The following is a 25505-nucleotide window of genomic DNA, read 5'->3' as shown; positions in this document are numbered from 1 at the left end:
AAAGTTACAGACAATCAAAACTAATCTATTGACAAAAATACTAAATAGTTGCTTGGGGACATGGCATGTTGAGGGAAACTGTGGTCCATGAGTACTGAACTTAAAACGTCACGTACCAGGAATATAATCATACTGACATTTAACAACTTCTGATTTGTATAAGGGAAAATTCTGGGTATCATGATAGCAGGGAAGACACGTTGGTAATTATTATTATAAAAATTCCGAAGTCTTGTAAGTGACACTTTTAACTCACACTACAAAAATTTTAGGCCCTTAATTTTTTTCTTTGTAGTATGGGTAAAACCGAGCAAACCAGGAAAGAATCTGTGTTAAGATTTCAAGTTGCTACGAACCCTTCTAAATGCCTATTTTCACATCGTTCTGAGGAAACATAGAATTCATTAATTATTATTTATGCAATCAGAAAAAATATATTTATTGCAAGTGCACGTTAATGACCAAGTCATTTTCAGGTGCACAATTTGTCCCTTTCAGACAAATGAGGAATTCTCTAAGATGGGCCTCAAGATTTACTAACACACCTGTTGGTGGATTGAAATTCCACCTGCTAAACTTCTCCTCCCATGACGTGGTTTAAGTAGTTTCTCTGCTTTTAGGTTAGTTTTTGAACCTTACAGGAGCTATTCCACAACATGCTTTTGTTCAGGTCTATGAACTCACTTGTGCCAGGCATCATATCCCACCAGGAATGTGAAATGTTAGTGTCTCCTGAGGACTGTTGTCCTTGAATATGGGGTAGAGGTTTCAGCAGCCACCAGGACTCAGATCCTCATAACCTGTCTCCTTCCGGCACCTGATAAGAGCGTGGCCAATGGAATGAAGTTCTGAAGAGGGAGAGACAGATCCAGCTATCGCTATGATTTGCAAGAGTAACTATGTGCCCAGCAGCATGCTAGGCACTAGTCTAGTGACACTGACATTGATACTGATGCAGTCAAGCTGAGTCCAAGAACCCAGGGAACGGTACCACAGGACCAGCCAAGAGGGTCCTTGGCCTCAAAAGTGGTAGAAATCAAACGTTAGCTGGAGAAAGTGCTAACAGAGTTTATCAAATAGCATGAAAGAACAGAAAATAGCAGAGTGCCTGGGGGAGACTCAGAAAGGAAAGGAGAATGAGCCTTGTCATTGCTTTGGGCTAGGAGTTTGTATTTAAAAAGGGTTTAGGGTACACGTTCCAGGGGAATCCATGGTAGTGTCCAATCAAAGGCAAGCGTCAGGTGAACAATAGGTGTTATTTCATAAATTACCAAAGGTAGGGGTATTGATGCCATCGTCAGCTGAGGTTTGTTTGAAGCCAGTGTCCTGGAACATGTTTTGGATCTGGCTCTTCTTAGGTGTTATCAGGTGTCTGGGGCCTTCGACAAATCTCAGAGAATGATTAACTTTCTTGCTTCCCCGTTGAAGTGAGAACATAGCTCTTTGTCTTATTCAGAGGCCAAATGTGGAGCCTGGCAGGCTAAATGGGGCCTGGTAGAAAAACCACTTGTAAAATGGAGCCCCTTCAGCTTCCCTACTTCACAACAAGTGGGCTGTGATCATAACAACTACATGTTACAATGAACTTCTCACCGGGCCTTTTTCTTCTATCCCCTAACAACAAAGAAGAAAAGGAGTAACAAGTGGCCTGAAATCATACAGGCATTCATGATCCTGCAGTAATCACAGGGCCAGGGACTTGGTCATGTGTATCACCGAGTGTTCTCGGCGACCCTGTGGGTGAAGCATTCACACCCCCATTCTGCAGAAGGGAAGCCAGGTGCATATTCATTATCTGCCTTCCCTCCCGCACCCCTGCCTTCACAGGACAGTAGCTCCAGGACACCCCTGGAGCAGGACCCACACTCACTGGACCCAGACCAGACCCCAACAGGTTTACCCATGAGACACTCTGGGTGCCGAGCTCCAAAGGAGGAAAGAGGAGACTTGGACCTGGATTCCTTTGTCTCCCCAGACTCTGGGACAGATCAGCTCCACTGAGGGGACCCACACCTTCAGCTAAGCTCCAAACACTTGAAGGCCCCTCTTCTTCCCAATCCGTCTCTGTATTGAAAAGTCATCATGGTTGTCACAACAGAGTCACGTTTCTATGGCAGCCATGAAGTGTATGCCGGTCTTCCACACTTGAAATGCTTCCCATTTTGCAGCCATCGGTTCCTGGGTCTTGAGAAGCTGCATCCTCTCAGCCACCCAACACTACGGCTTTAGACAGCTGCATGAACAGCTCTGCCCTGGGACGTAAAAATCCAAGACTTTCCAAGGCATGTTTGAAATAATCCTGTATCCATCCACCCATTCATTCAGTTAACCAGGCACTATGACCAAATTCTACACCACCCCTTGGTTAAGGTTTAGGTTTCGCCAAAATAGAAATAAAGACCAAGCATCTGAATAGGGTGGTGTGGTAAATTCAGATGTTAAATCTGAAAAGATATGGTTCTTTCCCATGAAAGAACCTTAATTCCAACCTTCCAAGTTTTTATAATTGATCACTTAAAATTATGCTTTAGGTGGGCCTGGGTGGCTGCATGGGTTAAGTGTCCAAGTGTCCAACTCTTTATCTCATCTCAGGTGTTGACCTCTGGGTTGTGAGTTCAAGACCAGCACTGGGGTTTGCCCTGGATGTGAAGCCTAGTCAAAAAAAAATAAATTAATTAAATAAATAAATATATGCTTTAAAGCCCTGCACCCCTCTCCACATCTTTAACGGCTGTCCTCTTTACTTATATTCTCACCTTTGCACAGAAATACTTCTCCTGGATACTAAATTCACATACCCCTGTGCCTCCCCTCCTACTCAGGCTTCATCCATCATCTAAGAAGACCATATTTCCCCATGCTTCAGTGGAAAATACAATTTCCAGCTCAACAACTTTTTTGTCACATGTACAGATCAGAAATGTTGAAATGATTGTTCAAATGAAGACAGACAGGAGTTTAGAAAGAAAAAAAAAAAAAGAATTCCTTACCCCAGAACAGAATGTAATTGCTTGAAAATAGTTAAGGAGCACATTGGAACAAGATGAGTTACATAAAAGCTAGAATTTTAAAATACCTCCCATAGAGTCAGAGTCACATAACTGGAAGGCTGTGCCTTAGACAATGGGCTTTCAAATGAAGCTCACATTTTCTATGACATATCTCATGCTTTTGCTTCACTGAAAAGGGTTCTGTAAATATTTTTCATTCAGTTTAGCAATAATTATTATTATTTTTTTTTTATCGTCACTCTAGGAATAGCTGTCTTATGTGTCTGCTGTTGTATGCTTGTTTGTTTCTCAAGGGATTCGCATGTATGGAATAAAATCATGTGAAATTATAATGTTCCCAACTCTGACATGGTTAAATATATTATCTAAATGCATTTTCTAGGGATGTCTGGGTGGCTTAGTTGGTTAAGCATCCAACTTCAGCTCAGGTCACGATCTCACAGCTCGTGAGTTTGAGTCCCGCATTGGGCTCTGTGCTGACAGCTTGGATCCTGGGGCCTGCTTCTGATTCTGTGTCTCCCTCTCTCTCTGCCCCTCCCTTGCTGCCCCTGCCCTGCTCACAATCTTCCCCCCTCTCTCTCTTGAAAATAAATAACCATTTAAAATTTTAAAAAAATGTAAGTGCATTTTCTAATATACCATATTTAGACAACACAATGATGGTGATATATAATAGTGGGTATACAGAACTCTTGGAGTTTTCTGTTTATTTAAAATTCATTTTATGCATCATAAAAACCATGATGCTAGACTTTCTTGTGGTATGTGCCCATGAAAAAGAAAATCTACCAAACACTATGCATGAATCGAAATATATAAATAAATATAAATGTAAAAAAATGTTTGAATTAATAAAAATTCATAAGAGACAAACTGTCTTTATCAAATAATTCCAAATGTACACACCATGCCTCTATGAAGAGAACCTTATTTCCACCTCTCACACTAGAGCCCAGGGCTGACTTTGTTTCATTTCTAAAAAGTAGAGTAGATGAATGGGTGATAGTTACTGTACATTGGAAAAAGTAGACAAACACCACCTTAATCCTGCGATGAGAGTCAATAGCTCCAGTGATCCAGTGAGGTCTCATGGGTATCATGCCCTCCCATCCTCCCAGAGGTGAGGTGACGAGAAGGGCACCTCAACCTTTTTTCTTTCTCAGAACCCTCGGGAGAAAAGTAACAGGCTATGCACGCACTCAACACACAAGGTCATGACAGCATTCTGGCAGTTCCACAAACACTTCACCAGAGTTACCATATGACACAGCAATCCCACTCCTAGGTACACAGTCAGGAGAAAGGGCCACATATGTCTGCATAAAAACTTGTATACAAATGTACATAGCACCAGCTTGAATGTATACTAATTAATAAAAGAATAAAGACAATTTGGTACATTATTTGACAAAAAAAGAAAGGAAGTACTTATATGTGTGACAGTATGGATGAAACTTGAAAAATGTTGAACTCGATGAAAGGAGCCAAAAATGCAAAAGACCACATATTGCATGATTTCACTTATATAAAATGTCCAGGGAGAGTTCACCAATATGCTGTACCCAACACTTTCCATCCTGATTTTAGAAAGCTCTGTCTGGTGAGTTTATGTCACAGACTCTCCTTCCCATTTTCCTGTTCCATATTGTCCAAGCAGCAGTTCAGGTTTTTGTCACCAGACGGCACCAAAGGATCGCCATATTGTTCAAGCGGCTGTTCAAGATTTTGTCGCCAGATGGCACCAAAGGATCACCATATTGTTCAAGCGGCTGTTCCGGTTTTTGTCACCAGATGGCACCAAAGGATCACCATATTGTTCAAGCAGCTGTTCACGTTTTTGTCACCAGATGGCACCAAAGGATAACCATATTGTTCAAGCAGCTGTTCAGGTTTTTGTCAGCAGATGGCACTGAAGTGTCATCATCATTAAACTCCGCTCCCAAAAATTTTCTGCAAGGAGAAGAAGGAGGAAGAGGAGGAGGAGAAGGAGGAGGAGGAGGAGGCAGAGGAGAAGGAGGAGGAGGAGGGAGGAGGAGGCAGAGAAGGAGGAGAAGGGAGGGGGAGGTTGGAGGGGGTGGATGGAGGAGAAAAGAACCAAACAAACTCCCTTAAAATCCGAGATTTGTATATATACAAATTGATCCTAACACTGGCTGAAGGAACTGTTAGGTGTAAAAAGGATTGTGAAAACATACACTCTAGGGCCTGCAAAGGATGAAACACCAGGTGGCAGTGGTGTGCCTTGGCATTGAGTGGCAGGTTTGTGAAGGCAGTACATGTCAGAACAGGGGATAAGTGAGCTGAAACTGGATGGGCCATCAGAGAGGAATCTGGGCAGCTGTGTCCTGTGTGATGCAGAAAGGATGACAGATGGTGTGTGAGGAGGTGTGGGCAGCTTACACAAGGGTTGGGTGATCAAGAATGAATGCTTTGTTCTCTGGTAGACACCCTCAGAACAGTCTACACTGCACATTAGCTGACAGTGGTGAGAGGATAGAGAAATCAATGAGCATGATGCAGTTTGGGGTCAATAGCAAATGGAACTGCTTTAATATACATATGAAGTTCCAAGCAGACTTGGTATCGTGGTAAACAAACCTTTTCATGATTGTTTTTATAGTCTCTTCAGCATGTACTTCTTTCAATTAAAAGAGAACGATAAAAATGGAGATAAATGTCATGGCACCTGGTGGTGAGATCCAGGATGACAGCTCTTAGAGTCTCAGACCAAGGGTACATGGCAAGGAAGAGGGAGGATGGAGGTTGGGAGACTGACTTCATGGAATCAGCCAGCTTTTTGGATTTTCCCTTAATTGGAATAATCATCTGTATATATCACTTTCTTAGAATATAAACACTATTTCTGGGATATCTAAACCTGAGATTGGAAGTCCAGCTCCAGGCTTACCTGAGACTAAAGCTGCAACTGTGAGTGTGTAGTGAGGTAGTAGAGCTGGAGGAGGACATGCAAACACACACACATCGTGTCAATACAAAAGGCACATCACATTAATATGAGAAAGGCTAAGAACCATGATATTTTCAATAGATGCAGAAAAAAACACATTTGACAAAGTACAACATCCATTCATGATTAAAAAAAACAAAAAACAAGAAAGGAGTGTTAAAGGAACATGCCTCAACCTAATAAAGGCCATATATGAAAAACCCACAGTCCACATCATCCTCAATGGTGAAAAACTGAGAGATTTTCCTCTATGGTCAGGAACAAGACAGGGATGTCCACTATCATCATTGTTATTTAACATAGTATGGGAATCCTAGCCACAGCAATCAGACAACAAAAAGAAATAAAAGGTATCCAAATTGGCAAGAAAGAGGTCAAACTTTCAGCATTTGCAGGTGACATGATACTCTTTATAGAAAACCTGAAAGACTCCACAAAAGATTGCTAGAACTGATACACAGATTCAGTAAAGTCATAGGACACAAAATCAATGTACAGAAATCTGTGGATGGAGCTATAGTGCATTATGCTAAGTGAAATAAGAGACAGATACCATATGATTTCATTCATATGTGGAATTAAAGAAGAAAAGTAGATGGGGACCCCTGGGTGGCTCAGTCAGTGAAGCATTGAACTCTTGATTTTGGCTCAGGTCGTGATCTCATGGTTCATGGGATCAAGCCCCGTGTGGGGCTTTGTGCTGACACCATGGAGCTCGTCTGGGGTTCTCTCTATCCTCTCTCTGACCCTCCCCCCACTCATGCACTGTCTTTCCCAAAATAAATACACATTTTTTTTTAAAGAAAAAAAGGATGAACATAGGGGAAGAGAAACAAAAGTGAGAGGGAAGCAAACCATAATAGACAGCTAACTTTAGAGAAAAAACAGGGTTGGTGGAGGGAGGTGGGTGGTGGATGGGCCAAATGAGTGATGGGTATTAAGGAGAGCACTTGTTGTGATGAGATTTGAGTGTTATATGCAAATGTTGAGTCACTAAATTCTACGGCTAAAACTAATTTTTTCATATGTGTTAAGTAACTAGAATTTAAATAAAAACTTGAAATCAAACAAGAAAGAAATCTGTTGCATTTGTATACACCAATAGTGAAGCAACAGAGAGAGAAATCAAGAAATCAATTACATATATAGAATTACGCCCCAAATAATAAGATACCTAGAAATTAACCTAAGGAAAGAGGTACTCTGAAAACTACAAACACTGATGAAAGAATTTGAGGATGACACAAAGAAGTGGAAAAACATTCCATGCTCATGGATTGGAAGAACAAATATTATTAAAATGTCTATACTACTTAAAGCAATCTACACTGGTGGTCCCCCACTCCCGCGAAGTCACCATATTGATGCCGAACTTAGTGTGGACACCCGATGGGCATAGTGCACTACAGCCCAGAACTCCTGGGCTCAAGCGATCCTCCTGCCTAAGCCACCTGGGTGGCTGGGATTACAGGCACGTGCCACCGTGCCCGGCACCAGGATTTTGTTTTGTATTAACCCAAACCTCTAACCCTGATTATATTCAAGACCCCCTTTCCCTCACGTCCATGAGTTAATGTTCACAGATTCATTGTCTCTTTGAGCATGTCCAGCACCATGTTTGTAAGCCTTCTGATCCTAATAAAAATGGGACAAGGACCCTCATTCATGGCTCTTGTCTTTTCCTGGATATTAGCCATCTCTCGCTTTTAATCCTGTGTCCCACTTTCTTGCTAGACAAGAAAGAACTTTAGACTTGGAGTCTACGACAGATGGTGACCCTGATGTGATAGAAGGAAAGGGGACTATGGGCCAACGTGGACAAGGAGCCAAAGTGATAAGGCGGTGCCACACAAGGACTGCAGGATGCCGTGGAATGATTAAGGAGCTCCAAGAAAGGGAGAGGAAAAAAAAAAAAAACACATCAGTTACAGTCTCTGCCTGAAGAGGTAAGGGATAAAGCGAAACTATATTAGGATTCACTGCCATGGAACTTTTTGAGAGATCTCCCATGGGAAACTCCCCAGCCCCTGAACAAAAGCGCTATATTCGAATTCTTCAGTCACTAGGAGAGACAGCAGGAATGACTCTAAATTATAAGGCTCTCTTTAAATTATTTCTGACTGTCCAACAGAATTGCCGTTGGCTTCCAGAACAAGGAACTTGTGATCTTGACGTGAGGGAATGAGCAGGGAAAACATTAAAGGCCAGGCATTCTGAAGGGGCTAATGTCCCCCCACCCCCACCCCCCAGGTAATCCTCACCTGATCCATCGTCTGCACTGCCCTTCTCCCACTGAGCCCGGAGGATGTAGGTGAAAACATAGAGTTATCTAAAAAGAAGGAAAAACCTCGCCCCCCCCCCCATAATCAGGCTGTGCCTCTGGCATCTCTACAGCAAAAAGATACTCCCCCTCCCCCAAAAGGGTGGGACGATATCGAGCCTCAAAACACCTCATCAACCTGCTCTGATAAGGTCCTTTTCCCAATGCAAAAGTGCCTTAAAGAAGCCCATAAGGCCGGTGAATTCCACCTGCTTCCCGTTGTCAGGCAAAATGGACAATATGTCCATGAAAGCCTGCCCTTCCAAATAGTAAAAGAATTACAGAAGGCAGTTCAACTCTACCGCCTTCATAGCCCTTTTACGATCGGGATTTTGGAAACTGTTTGCCTTATTCCATGTGTGCCTGGGACTGGAACTCTCTCCTGACCCCGGCCCAATATGCTGTCTTTGCTCAGGAATTTCATCACTCGTGCTATGCAGAACCTCGATGCTGCTATTCCAGTGACTTTTGAACAATTGTCTGGCACAGGGCAATATGTCCAACCAAGGCAGCAAGCTCAACTCCCGATCATCGTCAGGGAGCAATGCACTGATGTAGTGTGACGGGATTTCATAAAATCCCCCTTTCAGGAAAATCATCATGGTTCTTTACTAATATCCGACAAGGGGCCACTGAAAACTATATGTCTTTTATCAATCACCTCCAAGAAGCTATTCAAAGACAGCTTGATAATATGGAAGCAACCGAATCAATGTTTCTTTCCCTGGCTGTTGAAAATGCTAATGAGGATTGCAAAAGAGTTCTTAAGCATATCAAACCCAATGCAAGTAGCCCTGCAGCCACTATCAGTGAATATGTTAAAGCCTGTCAAACTGTGGGAACAGAACCCCACAAAACAATGCTACTTGCCTTGGCCCTCAAACAATCTAACCCAACCTGTTTTGGCTGTGGAAAAGTGGGACACTTAAAAAAGGATTGCCCCTTTATAAACACTCCCCAAACCTCCCTCTTGCCGGGATTGTGTCCTCGATGCAAGAAAGGGAATCATTGGGCAAATAACTGTAGATCTAAATTTGATGAAGACAGTCGCCCCCTCAGTTTGGGAAACTCCCAAACGTGTGCCCCCCTCCACACCCAGGACAACAAAGGGAGGGGATGGCTTCTTTCTGCCCACAAGAAACGTCACCCTCCCCCACCCAAGGCCTGGGCTACTTAAACCCATGGGGTCCCTATGTGCTGCCACCAAAGGAAGCACAGGATTAGATTTAGAATCCCAGGAGACCATCACACTTAATCAGTTTGGGCATGTATACCTCATCCCTACTGGCATATTTGGCCTGCTTCCCAAAGGCTATGTTGGTCTCTTTCTTGGAAGATGTAGCCCTACCAAAGCCAGACTTCTAGTTCTTCCAGGGGTGATTGATAGTGATTTCACCAGGGAAATTAAAATTATGGCGCAGGCCTCCAAATTAATAACCATTAACAAAGGCCAGCGATTGGCTCAACTCCTTATCCTTCCTTATTGGGTCCCTGGAGCTGCGAACAAACCTAGAAGAGAAGGCAAGTTTGGGAGCACAAACTCGCCTTTAGAACAATACTGGCTCGCCAACATTTCTCAAGACAAACCTCTCTTGCAAATAAAGATCAAAGATAAACTTTTCTCAGGGTTAATTGATACAGGGGCTGATGTAACCGTTATATCCCCCTCACAATGGCCTCACTGGGCTACTGTCCCTACGGCCACCCTAGTTGGAGTTGGAGGCAGCCAGCCTTCCCGACAAAGTCTGACCTTTTGCAAATGTTTAGGGCCCGATGACCAAATAGTCTACATACAGCCCTATGCGATGAGTATCCCTATCAATTTATGGGGAAGAGACTTATTGAGTCAATGGAATATTCATCTTAAAACAAGTTTTTCCTAGCCACTGCTCAAATTGAGCCCCTCCCATTAAAATGGAAAACTAACAAACCCGTATAGGTTGAGCAGTGTCCAATAAAAGGGGCCAATTGATTCATCTCCAATAATTAGTAGATGAACAATTAAAAAAATGGGCATATAGAGCCTAGTAATAGCCCTTGGAATACTCCTATCTTTTGTGTTCCAAAAGAAACTTGCAAGTGGCGACTTCTTCGTGATCTCAGAGCTATTAATGCAGTAATTGAGCCTTTTGGTCCCTTACAGCTAGGAACCCCCTCTCCCTCCATGTTGCCTCAAAATTGGCTGATTTATTATTGATTTAAAAGACTGCTTTTTCACAATCCCCTTAGCTGAACAAGATAGAGAGAAATTTGCCTTTACCATTCCTGTTGTTAATCACTGCCGGCCATCACCCCATTACCACTGGAGAGTCCTACCCCAAGGGATGTTTAATAGCCCAACAATACACCAATTTTATGCCAATAAAGCATTAGAGTCGATTAGGACGCGGTTTCCTTCTTTGATCATTTATCACTATATGGATGATATCCTTTTTTGTGACCCACATCAACAGCCTCTAGATGAGCTCGTTGCCATGCTCCCTGATTAACTAAGCCAACAGGGTTTAAAAATAGCCCCTGGGAGGAGGGAAGATGGCGGCGTAGGAGGACGCTGGGCTCACCGCGCGTCCTGCTGATCACTTAGATTCCACCTACACCTGCCTAAATAACCCAGAAAACCGCCAGAGGATTAGCAGAACGGAGTCGCCGGAGCCAAGCGCAGACGAGAGGCCCACGGAAGAGGGTAGGAAGGGCGGCAAGGCGGTGCGCGCTCCACGGACTGGCGGGAGGGAGCCGGGGCGGAGGGGCGGCTCACCGGCCAAGCAGAGCCCCAGAGTCTGGCGGGCAAAAGCGGAGGGGCCTGACGGACTGTGTTCCAACAGCAAGCGCGACTTAGCGTCTGGGAGGTCATAAATTAACAGCTCTGCTCGGAAAGCGGGAAGGCTGGAGGACAAAGGGAGGGAGAGCTGCTGAGCCCCCGGACGACAGAGCTCAGTTTGGTGGGGAACAAAGGCGCTCGCCAGCGCCATCTCCCCCGCCCATCCCCCAGCCAAAATCCCAAAGAGGACCAGTTCCTGCCAGGGAACTTCCTCGCTCCGCGCAAACACCCAACTCTGTGCTTCTGCGGAGGAGCCAAACCTCCGGCAGCGGATCTGACTCCCTCCCGCTGCCACAGGGCCCCTCCTGAAGTGGATCACCTAAGGAGAAGCGAGCTAAGCCTGCCCCTCCTGCCCTTGTGCATCTTGCCTACCCACCCCAGCTAATACGCCAGATCCCCAGCATCACAAGCCTGGCAGTGTGCAAGTAGCCCAGACGGGCCACGCCACCCCACAGTGAATCCCGCCCCTAGGAGAGGGGAAGAGAAGGCACACACCAGTCTGACTGTGGCCCCAGCGGTGGGCCGGGGGCAGACATCAGGTCTGACTGCGACTCCGCCCACCAACTCCAGTTATACACCACAGCACAGGGGAAGTGCCCTGCAGGTCTTCACCATGCCAGGGACTATCCAAAATGACCAAGCGGAAGAATTCCCCTCAGAAGAATCTCCAGGAAATAACAACAGCTAATGAGCTGATCAAAAAAGATTTAAATAATATAACAGAAAGTGAATTTAGAATAATAGTCATAAAATTAATCGCTGGGCTTGAAAACAGTATAGAGGACAGCAGAGAATCTCTTGCTACAGAGATCAAGGGACTAAGGAACAGTCACGAGGAGCTGAAAAACGCTTTAAATGAAATGCAAAACAAAATGGAAACCACCACAGCTCGGATTGAAGAGGCAGAGGAGAGAATAGGTGAACTAGAAGATAAAGTTATGGAAAAAGAGGAAGCTGAGAAAAAGAGAGATAAAAAAATCCAGGAGTATGAGGGGAAAATTAGAGAACTAAGTGATACACTAAAAAGAAATAATGTACGCATAATTGGTATCCCAGAGGAGGAAGAGAGAGGGAAAGGTGCTGAAGGGGTACTTGAAGAAATCATAGCTGAGAACTTCCCTGAACTGGGGAAGGAAAAAGGCATTGAAATCCAAGAGGCACAGAGAACTCCCTTCAGACGGAACTTGAATCGATCTTCTGCACGACATATCATAGTGAAACTGGCAAAATACAAGGATAAAGAGAAAATTCTGAAAGCAGCAAGGGGTAAACGTGCCCTCACATATAAAGGGAGACCTATAAGACTCGTGACTGATCTCTCTTTTGAAACTTGGCAGGCCAGAAAGAATTGGCACGAGATTTTCAGTGTGCTAGACAGAAAAAATATGCAGCCGAGAATCCTTTATCCAGCAAGTCTGTCATTTAGAATAGAAGGAGAGATAAAGGTCTTCCCAAACAAACAAAAACTGAAGGAATTTGTCACCACTAAACCAGCCCTACAAGAGATCCTAAGGGGGACCCTGTGAGGCAAAGTACCAGAGACAACACTACAAGCATAAAACATACAGACATCACAATGACTCTAAACCCGTATCTTTCTATAATAACACTGAATGTAAATGGATTAAATGCGCCAACCAAAAGACATAGGGTATCAGAATGGATAAAAAAACAAGACCCATCTATTTGCTGTCTACAAGAGACTCATTTTAGACCTGAGGACACCTTTAGATTGAGAGTGAGGGGATGGAGAACTATTTATCATGCTACTGGAAGCCAAAAGAAAGCTGGAGTAGCCATACTTATATCAGACAAACTAGACTTTAAATTAAAGGCTGTAACAAGAGATGAAGAAGGACATTATATAATAGTTACAGGGTCTATTCATCAGGAAGAGCTAACAATAATAAATGTCTATGCGCCGAATACCGGAGCCCCCAAATATATAAAACAACTACTCACAAACATAAGCAACCTTATTGATAAGAATGTGGTAATTGCAGGGGACTTTAACACCCCACTTACAGAAATGGATAGATCATCTAGACACACGGTCAGTAAAGAAACAAGGGCCCTGAATGAGACATTGGATCAGATGGACTTGACAGATATATTTAGAACTCTGCATCCCAAAGCAACAGAATATACGTTCTTCTGGAGTGCACATGGAACATTCTCCAAGATAGATCATATACTGGGTCACAAAACAGCCCTTCATAAGTTTACCAGAATTGAAATTATACCATGCATACTTTCAGACCACAATGCTATGAAGCTTGAAATCAACCACAGAAAAAGTCTGGAAAACCTCCAAAAGCATGGAGGTTAAAGAACACCCTACTAACGAATGAGTGGGTCAACCAGGCAATTAGAGAAGAAATTAAAAAATATATGGAAACAAACGAAAATGAAAATACAACAATCCAAACGCTTTGGGACGCAGCAAAGGCAGTCCTGAGAGGAAAATACATTGCAATCCAGGCCTATCTCAAGAAACAAGAAAAATCCCAAATACAAAATCTAACAGCACACCTAAAGGAAATAGAAGCAGAACAGCAAAGACACCCCAAACCCAGCAGAAGAAGAGAAATAATAAAGATCAGAGCAGAAATAAACAATATAGAGTCTAAAAAAAACTGTAGAGCAGATCAACGAAACCAAGAGTTGGTGTTTTGAAAAAATAAACAAAATTGACAAACCTCTAGCCAGGCTTCTCAAAAAGAAAAGGGAGATGACCCAAATAGAGAAAATCATGAATGAAAATGGAATGATTACAACCAATCCCTCAGAGATACAAACAATTATCAGGGAATACTATGAAAAATTATATGCCAACAAATTGGACAACCTGGAAGAAATGGACAAGTTCCTGAACACCCACACTCTTCCAAAACTCAATCAGGAGGAAATAGAAAGCTTGAACAGACCCATAACCAGCGAAGAAATTGAATCGGTTATCAAAAATCTCCCAACAAATAAGAGTCCAGGACCAGATGGCTTCCCAGGGGAGTTCTACCAGACGTTTAAAGCAGAGATAATACCTATCCTTCTCAAGCTATTCCAAGAAATAGAAAGGGAAGGAAAACTTCCAGACTCATTCTATGAAGCCAGTATTCCTTTGATTCCTAAACCAGACAGAGACCCAGTAAAAAAAGAGAACTACCGGCCAATATCCCTGATGAATATGGATACAAAAATTCTCAATAAGATACTAGCAAATCGAATTCAACGGCATATAAAAAGAATTATTCACCATGCTCAAGTGGGATTCATTCCTGGGATGCAGGGCTGGTTCAACATTCGCAAATCCATCAACGTGATACATCACATTAACAAAAAAAAAGAGAAGAACCATATGATCCTGTCAATCGATGCAGAAAAGGCCTTTGACAAAATCCAGCACCCTTTCTTAATAAAAACCCTTGAGAAAGTCGGGATAGAAGGAACATACTTAAAGATCATAAAAGCCATTTATGAAAAGCCCACAGCTAACATCATCCTCAACGGGGAAAAACTGAGAGCTTTTTCCCTGAGATCAGGAACACGACAGGGATGCCCACTCTCACCGCTGTTGTTTAACATAGTGCTGGAAGTTCTAGCATCAGCAATCAGACAACAAAAGGAAATCAAAGGCATCCAAATTGGCAAAGATGAAACCAAGCTTTCGCTTTTTGCAGATGACATGATATTATACATGGAAAATCCGATAGACTCCACCAAAAGTCTGCTAGAACTGATACATGAATTCAGCAAAGTTGCAGGATACAAAATCAATGTACAGAAATCAGTTGCATTCTTATACACTAACAATGAAGCAACAGAAAGACAAATAAAGAAACTGATCCCATTCACAATTGCACCGAGAAGCATAAAATACCTAGGAATCAATCTAACCAAAGATGTCAAAGATCTGTATGCTGAAAACTATAGAAAGCTTATGAAGGTAATTGAAGAAGATTTAAAGAAATGGAAAGACATTCCCTGCTCATGGATTAGAAGAGTAAATATTGTCAAAATGTCAATACTACCCAAAGCTATCTACACATTCAATGCAATCCCAATCAAAATTGCAGCAGCATTCTTCTCGAAACTAGAACAAGCAATCCTAAAATTCATATGGAACCACAAAAGGCCCCGAATAGCCAAAGGAATTTTGAAGAAGAAGAACAAAGCGGGAGGCATCACAATCCCAGACTTTAGCCTCTACTACAAAGCTGTCATCATCAAGACAGCATGGAATTGGCACAAAAACAGACACATAGACCAATGGAATAGAATAGAAACCCCAGAACTAGACCCACAAACGTATGGCCAACTCATCTTTGACAAAGCAGGAAACAACATCCAATGGAAAAAAGACAGTCTCTTTAACAAATGGTGCTGGGAGAACTGGACAGCAACATGCAGAAGGTTGAAACTAGACCACTTTCTCACACCATTCACAAAAATAAACTCAAAATGGATAAAGGACCTGAATGTGAGACAGGAAACCCTCAAAACCTTAGAGGAGAAAGCAGGAAAAGACCTCTCTGACCTCAGCCGTAGCAATCTCTTACTCGACACATCCCCAAAGGCAAGGGAATTAAAAGCAAAAGTGAATTACCGGGACCTTATGAAGATGAAAAGCTTCTGCACAGCAAAGGAAACAACCAACAAAACTAAAAGGCAACCAACGGAATGGGAAAAGATATTTGCAAATGACATATCGGACAAAGGGCTAGTATCCAAAATCTATAAAGAGCTCACCAAACTCCACACCCGAAAAACAAATAACCCAGTGAAGAAATGGGCAGAAAACATGAATAGACACCTCTCTAAAGAAGACATCCGGATGGCCAACAGGCACATGAAAAGATGTTCAGCGTCGCTCCTTATCAGGGAAATACAAATCAAAACCACACTCAGGTATCACCTCACGCCAGTCAGAGTGGCCAAAATGAACAAATCAGGAGACTATAGATGCTGGCGAGGATGTGGAGAAACGGGAACCCTCTTGCACTGTTGGTGGGAATGCAAATTGGTGCAGCCGCTCTGGAAAGCAGTGTGGAGGTTCCTCAGAAAATTAAAAACAGACCTACCCTATGACCCAGCAATAGCACTGCTAGGAATTTATCCAAGGGATACAGGAGTACTGATGCATAGGGGCACTTGTACCCCAATGTTCATAGCTGCACTCTCAACAATAGCCCAATTATGGAAAGAGCCTAAATGTCCATCAACTGATGAATGGATAAAGAAATTGTGGTTTATATACACAATGGAATACTACGTGGCAATGAGAAAAAATGAAATATGGCCTTTTGTAGCAACATGGATGGAACTGGAGAGTGTGATGCTAAGTGAAATAAGCCATACAGAGAAAGACAGATACCATATGGTTTCACTCTTATGTGGATCCTGAGAAACTTAACAGGAACCCATGGGGGAGGGGGAGGAAAAAAGAAAAAAAGAGGTTAGAGTGGGAGAGAGCCAAAGCATAAGAGACTGTTAAAACCTAAGAACAAACTGAGGGTTGATGGGTGGTGGGAGGGAGGAGAGGGTGGGTGATGGGTATTGAGGAGGGCACCACCTTTTGGGATGAGCACTGGGTGTTGTATGGAAACCAATTTGACAATAAATTTCATATAATAAAAAAAAAAACTAAAAAAAAAAATTAAAAAAAAATAAAATAAAAAAAAATAAAATAAATAAAAATAGCCCCTGAAAAAGTACAAAGGTCGATTCCATTTTCTTACCTGGGGCTACGCATGTTTAATACTCAAATTCGTCCCCTCATTCAGACTATTCCTAATAATGTTCGTATTCTTAACGATGTACAAAAATTGTTGGGCACCATAAACTGGATTCGTCCTCTCCTGGGCATTACTAACGCCCATTAACCAACCTCCTGGCACTGCTTTCTGGTGATCCTAACTTAACATCACCGCGCTAGCTCACCCCGGCAGCAAAGAAGGAGCTGGACGATGTTCAGTCCATTCTCATCTCTCGTAGTTATGATAGGAAAGATCCCAACCTTCCTCTACAGCTATATATTGTTAATCCTAAGGATTTTTCTATCGCATTAATTGGGCAAGCTGTTGTTTAAAAAGTTTTAAAAATAGAATGGCTCTTCACCCACGTAAGTCTTTTTTTTTTTTTCTTTTGGTTTTGATAGTATTTTTTGTTTGTTTTTTTAATATGAAATTATTTTCAAATTTGTTTCCATACAACACCCAGTGCTCATCCCAACAGGTGCCCTCCTCAATACCCATCACCCACCCCCCCTCTCTCCCACCCCCCCCCCATCAACCCTCAGATTGCTCTCAGTTTTTAAGAGTCTCTTATGGTTTGGCTCCCTCCCTCTCTAACCTTTTTTTTTTTTTCCTTCCCCTAACCCATGTCCTTGTGTTAAGTTTCTCAGGGTCCACATAAGAGTGAAAACATATGGTATCTGTCTTTCTCTGTATGACTTGTTTTACTTAGCATAACACTCTCCACTTCCATCCATATGGCTACAAAAGGCCATATTTCATTCTTTCTCATTGCCACGTAGTATTCCATTGTGTATCTAAACCACAATTTCTTTATCCATTCATCAGTTGATGGACATTTAGGCTCTTTCCATAATTGGGCTATTGTAGAAAGTGCTGCTGTAAACATTGGGGTACAAGTGCCCCTATGCATCAGCACTCCTGTATCCCTTGGGTAAATTCCTAGCAGTGCTATTGCTGGGTCATAGGGAAGATCTATTTTTAATTTTTTGAGGAACCTCCACACTGTTTTCCAGAGCGGCTGCACCAGTTTGCATTCCCACCAACAGTGCAGGAGGGTTCCCATTTCTCCACATCCTCTCCAGCATCTATAGTCTCCTGATTTGTTCATTTTAGCCACTCTGACTGGTGTTAGGTGATATCTGAGTGTGGTTTTGATTTATATTTCCCTGATGAGGAGCGATGTTGAGCATCTTTTCATGTGCCTGTTGGCCATCCGGATGTCTTCTTTAGAGAGGTGTCTATTCATGTCTTTTGCCCATTTCTTCACTGGATTATTTGTTTTTTCAGGTGTGGACTTTGGTGATTTCTTTATAGATTTTTGGATACTAGTCCTTTGTCCGATATGTCATTTGCATATATCTTTTCCCATTCCATTGTTTGCCGTTTAGCTTTGTTGATTGTTTCCTTGGCTGTGCAGAAGCTTTTTACCTTCATGCGGTCCCAATAGTTCATTTTTGCTTTTAATTCCCTTGCCTTTAGGGCTGTGTCAAGTAAGAAATTGCTGCGGCTGAGGACAGAGAGGTTTTTTCCTGCTTTCTCCTCTAGGGTTTTGATGGTTTCCTGTCTCACATTCAGGCCCTTTATCCATTTTTAGTTTATTTTTTTGAATGGTGTAAGAAAGTGGTCTAGTTTCATCCTTCTTCATGTCGCTGTCCAGTTCTCCCAGCACCATTTGTTAAAGAGACTGCCTTTTTTCCATTGGATATTCTTTCCTCCTTTGTCAAAGATTAGTTGGCCATACTTTTTTTGGGTCCAATTCTGGAGTCTCTATTCTATTCCATTGGTCTATGTGTCGGTTTTTGTGCCTATACCATGCTGTCTTGATGATTATAGCTTTGGAGTAGAAGCTAAAGTCTGGGATTGTGATGCCTCCCGCTTTGGTCTTCATCTTCAATATTACTTTGGCTATTCGGGGTCTTTTGTGGTTCCATACAAATTTTAGGATTGCTTGTTGTAGCTTGGAGAAGAATGCTGGTGCAATTTTGATTGGGATTGCATTGAATGTGTAGATAGCTTTGGGGAGTATTGACATTTTAACAATATTTATTCTTCCAATCCATGAGCATGGAATGTTTTTCCATTTCATTATATCTTCTTCAATTTCCTTCATAAGCTTTCTATAGTTTTCAGCATACAGATCTTTTACATCTTTGGTTAGATTTATTCCTAGGTATTTTATGATCCTTGGTGCAATTGTAAATGGGGTCAGTTTCTCTTTTTGTCCTTCTGTTGCTTCTTTATTAGTGTATAAGAATGCAACTGGATTCTGTACATTGATTTTGTATCTTGCGACTTTGTATCTTGCGACTGAATTAATGTATCAGTTCTAGTAGACTTTTGGTGGAGTCTATCGGGTTTTCCATGTATAATATCATGCCATCTGCAAAAGGTGAAAGCTTGACTTCATCTTTGCCAAGTTTGATGCCTTTGATTTCCTTTTGTTGCCTGATTGCTGATGCTAGAACTTCCAACACTATGGTAAACAGCAGCGGTGAGAGTGGACATCCCTGCCCTGTTCCTGATCTCATGGGGAAAGCTCTCAGTTTTTCCACACTGAGGATAATATTAGCTGTGGGCTTTTCATACATGGCTTTTATGATGTTTAAGAATATTCCTTCTATCCTGACTTTCTCGAGGGTTTTTATTCAGAAAGCATACTGAATTTTGTCAAATGCTTTTTCTGCATCGATTGACAGGATCATATGGTTCTTTTATTTTCTTTTATTAGTGTGATATATCACATTGATTGATTTGCCAATATTGAACCAGCCTTGAGTCCCACTTGATCATGGTGAATAATTATTTTCATACGCTGTTGAATTTGATTTGCTAGTACCTTATTAAGAATTTTTGAATCCATATTCATCAGAGATATTGGCCTGTAGTCCTCTTATTTTTGCGGTGTCTCTGTCTGGTTTCGGAATCAAAGTAATGCTGGCTTCATAGAATGAGTCTGGAAGTTTTCCTTCCCTTTATATTTTTTTGGAATAGCTTGAGAAGGATAGGTATTATCTCTGCTTTAAATGTCTGGTAGAATTCCCCTGGGAAGCCATCTGGTCCTGGACTCTTATTTTTTGGGAGATTTTTGATGAATGATTCAATTTCTTTGCTGCTTATGGGTCTGTTCAAGCTTTTTATTTCCTCCTGTTTGAGTTTTGGAAGTGTGTGGGTGCTTAGAAATTTGTCCATTTCTGCCAGGTTGTCCAGTTTGTTGGCATATAAGTTTTCATAATATTCCCTGATAATGGCTTGTATTTCCGACAGATTGGTTGTAATAATTGCATTTTCATTAAAGATTTTATCTATTTGGGTCATCTCACTTTTCTTTTTGAGAAGCCTGGCTAGCGGTTTATCAATTTTGTTTATGTATTCAAAAAACCAACTCCTGGTTTCGTTGATCTGCTCTACAGTTTTTGTTTTGTTCTGTTTTGTTTTGTTGGTTTCTATGTTGTTTATTGTTTATTTCTGCTTTGATCTTTATTATTTCTCTTCTTCTGCCGGGTTTGGGGTGTCTTTGCTGTTCTGTTTGTATTTCCTTTAGGTGTGCTGTTAGATTTTGTATTTGGAATTTTTCTTGTTTCTGGAGGTAGGCCTGGATTGCAATGCATTTTCCTCTCAGGACTGCCTTCGCTGCATCCCAAAGCATTTGGATTGTTGCCTTTTCATTTTCATTTGTTTCCATATAATTCTTAATTTCTTCTCTACTTGCCTGGATGACCCATTCATTCTTTAGGAGGGTGTTCTTTAACCTCCATGCTTTTGGACGTTTTCCAGACTTTTTCCTGTGGTTGATTTCAAGCTTCATAGCACTGTGGTCTGAAAGTATGCATGGTATGATCTCAATTCTTGTATACTTATGAAGGGCTGTTTTGTGACCCAGTGTGTGATCTATCTTGGAGAATGTTCCATGTGCATTCGAGAAGAAAGTATATTCTGTTGCTTTGGGATGCAGGGTTCTAAATAGACCTGTCAAGTCCATCTGATCCAATGTATCATTCAGGGCCCTTGTGTTTTTATTGATCCTGTGTCTAGATGATCTATCCATTATTGTAAGTGGAGTATTAAAGTCCCCTGCAATTACCCCATTCTTATCAATAAGGTTACTTACGTTTGTGATTAATTGTTTTATATATTTGGGGGCTCCCATATTCGGCACATAGACATTTATCATTGTTAGCTCTTCCTGAGGGATAGACCCTATAATTATTATATAATGCCCTCTTCATCTCTTGTTAGAGCCTTTAATTTAAAGTCTGGTTTGTCTGATATAAGTATGACTACTGCAGCTTTCTTGTGACTTCCAGTAGCATGATAGATAGTTTTCCCATCCCCTCACTTTCAATCTGAAGGTGGCCTCAGGTCTAAAATGAGTCTCTTGTAGACAGCCAATAGATGGGTCTTGTTTTTTTGTTTTTAGTTTTTTGTTTTTTTTTTTTTGTTTGTTTTTTTTATCCATTCTGATACCCTATGTCTTTTGGTTGGTGCATTTAGTCCATTTACGTTCAGTGTTATTACAGAAAGATACGGGTTTAGAGTCATTGTGATGTCTTTAGGTTTCATGCTTGTCGTGATGTCTCTGGTACTTTGGGGTCCTTGAAACATTTCACTCACAGAATCCCCCTTCGAATCTCTTGTAGGGCTGGTTTAGTGGTGATGTATTCCTTCAGTTTTTGTTTGTTTGGGAAGACCTTTATCTCTCCTTGTATTCTGAATGACAGATTTGCTGCATAAAGGATTCTCGGCTGCATATTTTTTCTGTTTATCACATTGAAGATTTCCTGCCATTCCTTTCTGGCCTGCCAAGTTTCAGTAGATAGGTCTGCCACTACTCTTTTGGGTCTCCCTTTGTAAGTTAGAGCCTGTTTATCCCTAGCTGCTTTCAGAATTTTCTCTTTATCCTTCTATTTTGCCAGTTTCACTATGATATGTCACGCAGAAGATCAATTCAAGTTATGTCTGAAGGGAGTTCTCTGTGCCTCTTGGATTTCAATGCCTTTTCCATTCCCCAGATCAGGGAAGTTCTCAGCTGTGATTTGTTCAAGTACACCTTCAGCCCCTTTCTCTCTTCCTCTTCTGGAATCCCCATTATACAGATATTGTTACGTTTGATTGCATCACTTAGTTCTCTAATTGTCCCCTCATACTCTTGGATTTTTTTTATCTCTCTTTTTCTCCGCTTCCTCTTTTTAATAATTTTATCTTCTAATACACCTATTCTCTCCTCTGCCTCTTCAATCTGAGCTGTGGTCGCCTCCATTTTATTTTGCAGCTCATTTAAAGCATTTTTGAGCTCCTCCTGACTGTTTCTTAGTCCCTTGATCTCTGTAGCAATAGATTCTGTGCTGCCCTCTATACTTTTTTCAAGCCCAGCGATTAATTTTATGACTATTATATTAAATTCATGTTCCGTTATTTTGCTTAAATCATTTTTGATCAATTCGTTAGCTGTCGCTACTTGCTGGAGTTTCTTTTGAGCTGAATTCTTCCGTTTTGACATTTTGGGAAGTCCCTGGGGTGGCGTGGAACTGCAGGGCACTTCCCCTGTGCTGTCTGGACTAACTTGTGTTGGTGGGCGGGGCTGCAGTCAGACCTGATGTCTGCCCCCAGCCCACCGCTGGGGCCACAGTCAGACTGGTGTGTACCTTATCTTCCCCTCTCCCAGGAGCGGGACTCACCATGGAGTGGTGTGGCCCCTGTCTGGGCTATTTGCACACTGCCAGCCTTTTGGTGCTGCTTCTATGGGATCTGGCGTATTAGCCGGGGTGGATCCGCAAGGTGCACAGGGGCGGGAGGGGCAAGCTTAGCTCGTTTTGCTTAGCTCGTCAGTGGTCCCCTGCGGGAGGGGCCTTACAGCACTGGGAGGGGGCAGGCAGACCCGTCAGAGGGATGGATCCACAGAAGCACAGCGTTGGGTGTTTGCACCGTGCAAGCAAGTTCCGTGACAGGAACTGGTTCCCTTTGGGATTTTGGCTGGGGGATGGGTGAGGGAGATGGCACTGACCAGTGCCTTTGTCCCCCACCGAGCTGAACTCTGTCTTCCAGGGCTCAACAACTCTCCCTCCCATTGTCCTCTAGCCCTTCCACTCTCTGAGCAGAGCTGTTGACTTAAAACATTCCAGATGTTAAGTCCCACTGGCTGTCAGAACTCACGGAGTCCATCCCCTCTGCCTTTTGCAAGCCAGACTCAGGGGCTTGGCCTGGCCTGGTGGGCTGCTGCTCCACCGCCCCAGCTCCCTGCTGCCAGTGGGTGTAGGGCACACCACCTCTCCGCCCTTCCTACCCTCTTCCGTGGGCCTCTCGTCTACGCTTGGCTCCGGAGAGTCTGTACTGCTTGTCTTCTGGCGGTTTTCTGGGTTATTTAGGCGGATGTGGGCGGAATCTAAGTGATCAGCAGGACGAGGTGAGCCCAGCGTCCTCGTGCGCCACCATCTTCCTCCTTGGTTTTACCCCCATAAGTCTTAAAAGTACTCTCACCGCACTCATATTCAACATAGCACAATTAATCCAAAAGGGATGTTGGAGATGCTGGGCGTTGTTAGGTCAGGACCCTGTAAACATCCACTTGCCAACTCACAGCACTTTCTTTGACAAGGCCATCCTTCTTTGACAGGGCAAGAAGAACCCGGAAGAGGGGTCTCCAAGCTAGAGACCAGAGCTTGTGTTAGTCCCGTCGACCATCTTACTGTGTAAAACTTTATTCATTTTCCCAACATTCCCCCTTTTCATGCCCTTTAAAAAATCTTTTATTAGGCACCACTTTTTAGCTCTAGGGGTTGGTACCCTCGGAGGGCTAAGATACGTGCTGCAGTTTGGCAAGCAACAGTGTTTTCAATAAAACGTACCAGGGTATTTAGCATACAGGGGCCGATGGTCACAAGTAAAATTATGGAAAGGCAGGGCCCTGCCAGGGCAGGGAGCCAGGATGCCCAGTCTGTGAGATCCCATCCTCTCCACTGACTGATATTTTCTTGTTGTCTATGTTGAATTCTTTCCTTGAGTTCCTCAACCTTAGTCCTGACTATTCCTGATTGGTTTACAAAATAGCAACATTCCTCCCCCCAGAAAGATACAAGTCCCTCCTTTTTCTGAAGTGAGGAGGTCGAGGGCTCACCTATTTTGGAGGGACACTGCTTCCAGGGAGTTTATTTGGCTTTGTCAGGTTACCAGGGAGTCTGCCATCCGTTCCATGTCCAGTTTGTTGGTGCAGTCTCTATTAGCCCAACAGCAAGAAGCAAGATCAGAGCTCTGACACCAATAAGGGGGAAGGGCTGGCAGAGTTGCATCCGAACCCCTGGGCTTGGCCCACATGTTGATTCCTCAAGCTTTTGTCATGCACAGGCCAGCCAGCTTCTGGGGTGTGGCTGGAGCAGGGCTAGAGAGCTCAGGGGCCAGTGTCTTTTTGAGGGTCACTTTAAGCGGGTTGACTTGATCTGGATCACTTCGCCACGTTGAGGGTTCCTCTGACTTGGCCTTCTTAACTCTGGAGTGATGGACCCATGGGGTGATACCTGAAGCTGAATCCTCTAGTTGGTTGTATATCTGTAAAGTCCACCTCCAAGTCTTCAAAAGGGGCGGGTTTCTGGTAACTGTCAGATCAGGTTTAGGGAAGATATGGTTTGCATATTTAGAGATCCATCCTGTTTTCCAGTTGTTGAAATAATCATATGCCCATGGGGTCTTATTATTATCCCCACAGAATAACAAGCACAGAAGATTGTCTACACATGAAATACTGTGACAATTTTTCTGAAGTTTACCTCAAGTTGTCTAGTTTAGGCAAACAACAAACATTTAAAGACAATCATAACTAGAATTTAACATCCATAATGGTGCATTGTTGAAACATAGTTTTTCTCCCTAAAAACCCCCCTTTCCAGAGATAGCCAAATTGAGACCAATGCATTTGTAGATCAAGTCCAGTCTTAACAAACCTGGCCTAACTATTCATATAAGCTCAGCAAGAATAGCGATTGATCATGAGGATCTTTTAAAGTTTGCTTTGCTGGAACATTTTATAAGGAATCTCTGGGTTGAACTTTTAGTAGCCTCTCCAGGCCAGAAGTCAAGACAAATACTTGCCATCAGATAGGCCTGCAATACCTGTAGAATGGGGCGAACTCCTCTTCATGAGGTGCCCAAGATATCCTGAGGTTCCTGCACCCGCCAGGAAGTGCCCTTATTTACTCACCTGGTGAGGCTGCTGGGAACTCTGTAAGCAAGGTATCAGGCCAACATTTCCAAGGGGCTTTATGGCTCCGTGTTTCATAAAGCCAACCTTAGTTCCTCAAAGCTGTCTGGTCACATCTGAGTCTATGAATGTCACTCTCAAATATGACATTCCAGTCAAAGCCTTGGTAAAATAACCAGTATTTCCGATGGTGACCTGTTACAAGATGAACAGATTCTTATTGAACTTATGCAAAACAATTGTAATTGCCATCAGGGAAAGAATACTCACTGAGAGGTTTTGAATTTCAGGGGAGTTATGCAGAGAGAGAAAAGATAAATGCTTCAGGGTATAAATTAATATGACATTTCTGTATATCATAGATATCTTAAGAGAAATTTTCCTTAATCTGGAAGAGCAAACATTAGAGAACCAGCAATATTTTCAACAAGAATCATAAAACTGTAA

General features: G+C 42.6%; 1 long non-coding RNA gene across 1 annotated transcript; it reads right to left on the bottom strand.

Moving 5' to 3' along the window:
• Positions 1-408: 408 nt before the first annotated feature.
• Positions 409-25505, bottom strand: LOC123594925. The gene is made up of 2 exons (XR_006710947.1): positions 25059-25505; positions 409-2652 (listed from the first exon to the last, which is right to left on the bottom strand). It is a non-coding gene; the product is annotated as an uncharacterized LOC123594925 (long non-coding RNA).

The sequence above is a fragment of the Leopardus geoffroyi genome, chromosome X (genome assembly GCF_018350155.1).
Source record: "Leopardus geoffroyi isolate Oge1 chromosome X, O.geoffroyi_Oge1_pat1.0, whole genome shotgun sequence".
Taxonomy (NCBI): Eukaryota; Metazoa; Chordata; class Mammalia; order Carnivora; family Felidae; genus Leopardus; species Leopardus geoffroyi.
This window is presented reverse-complemented; position numbering and strand designations above follow the sequence as displayed.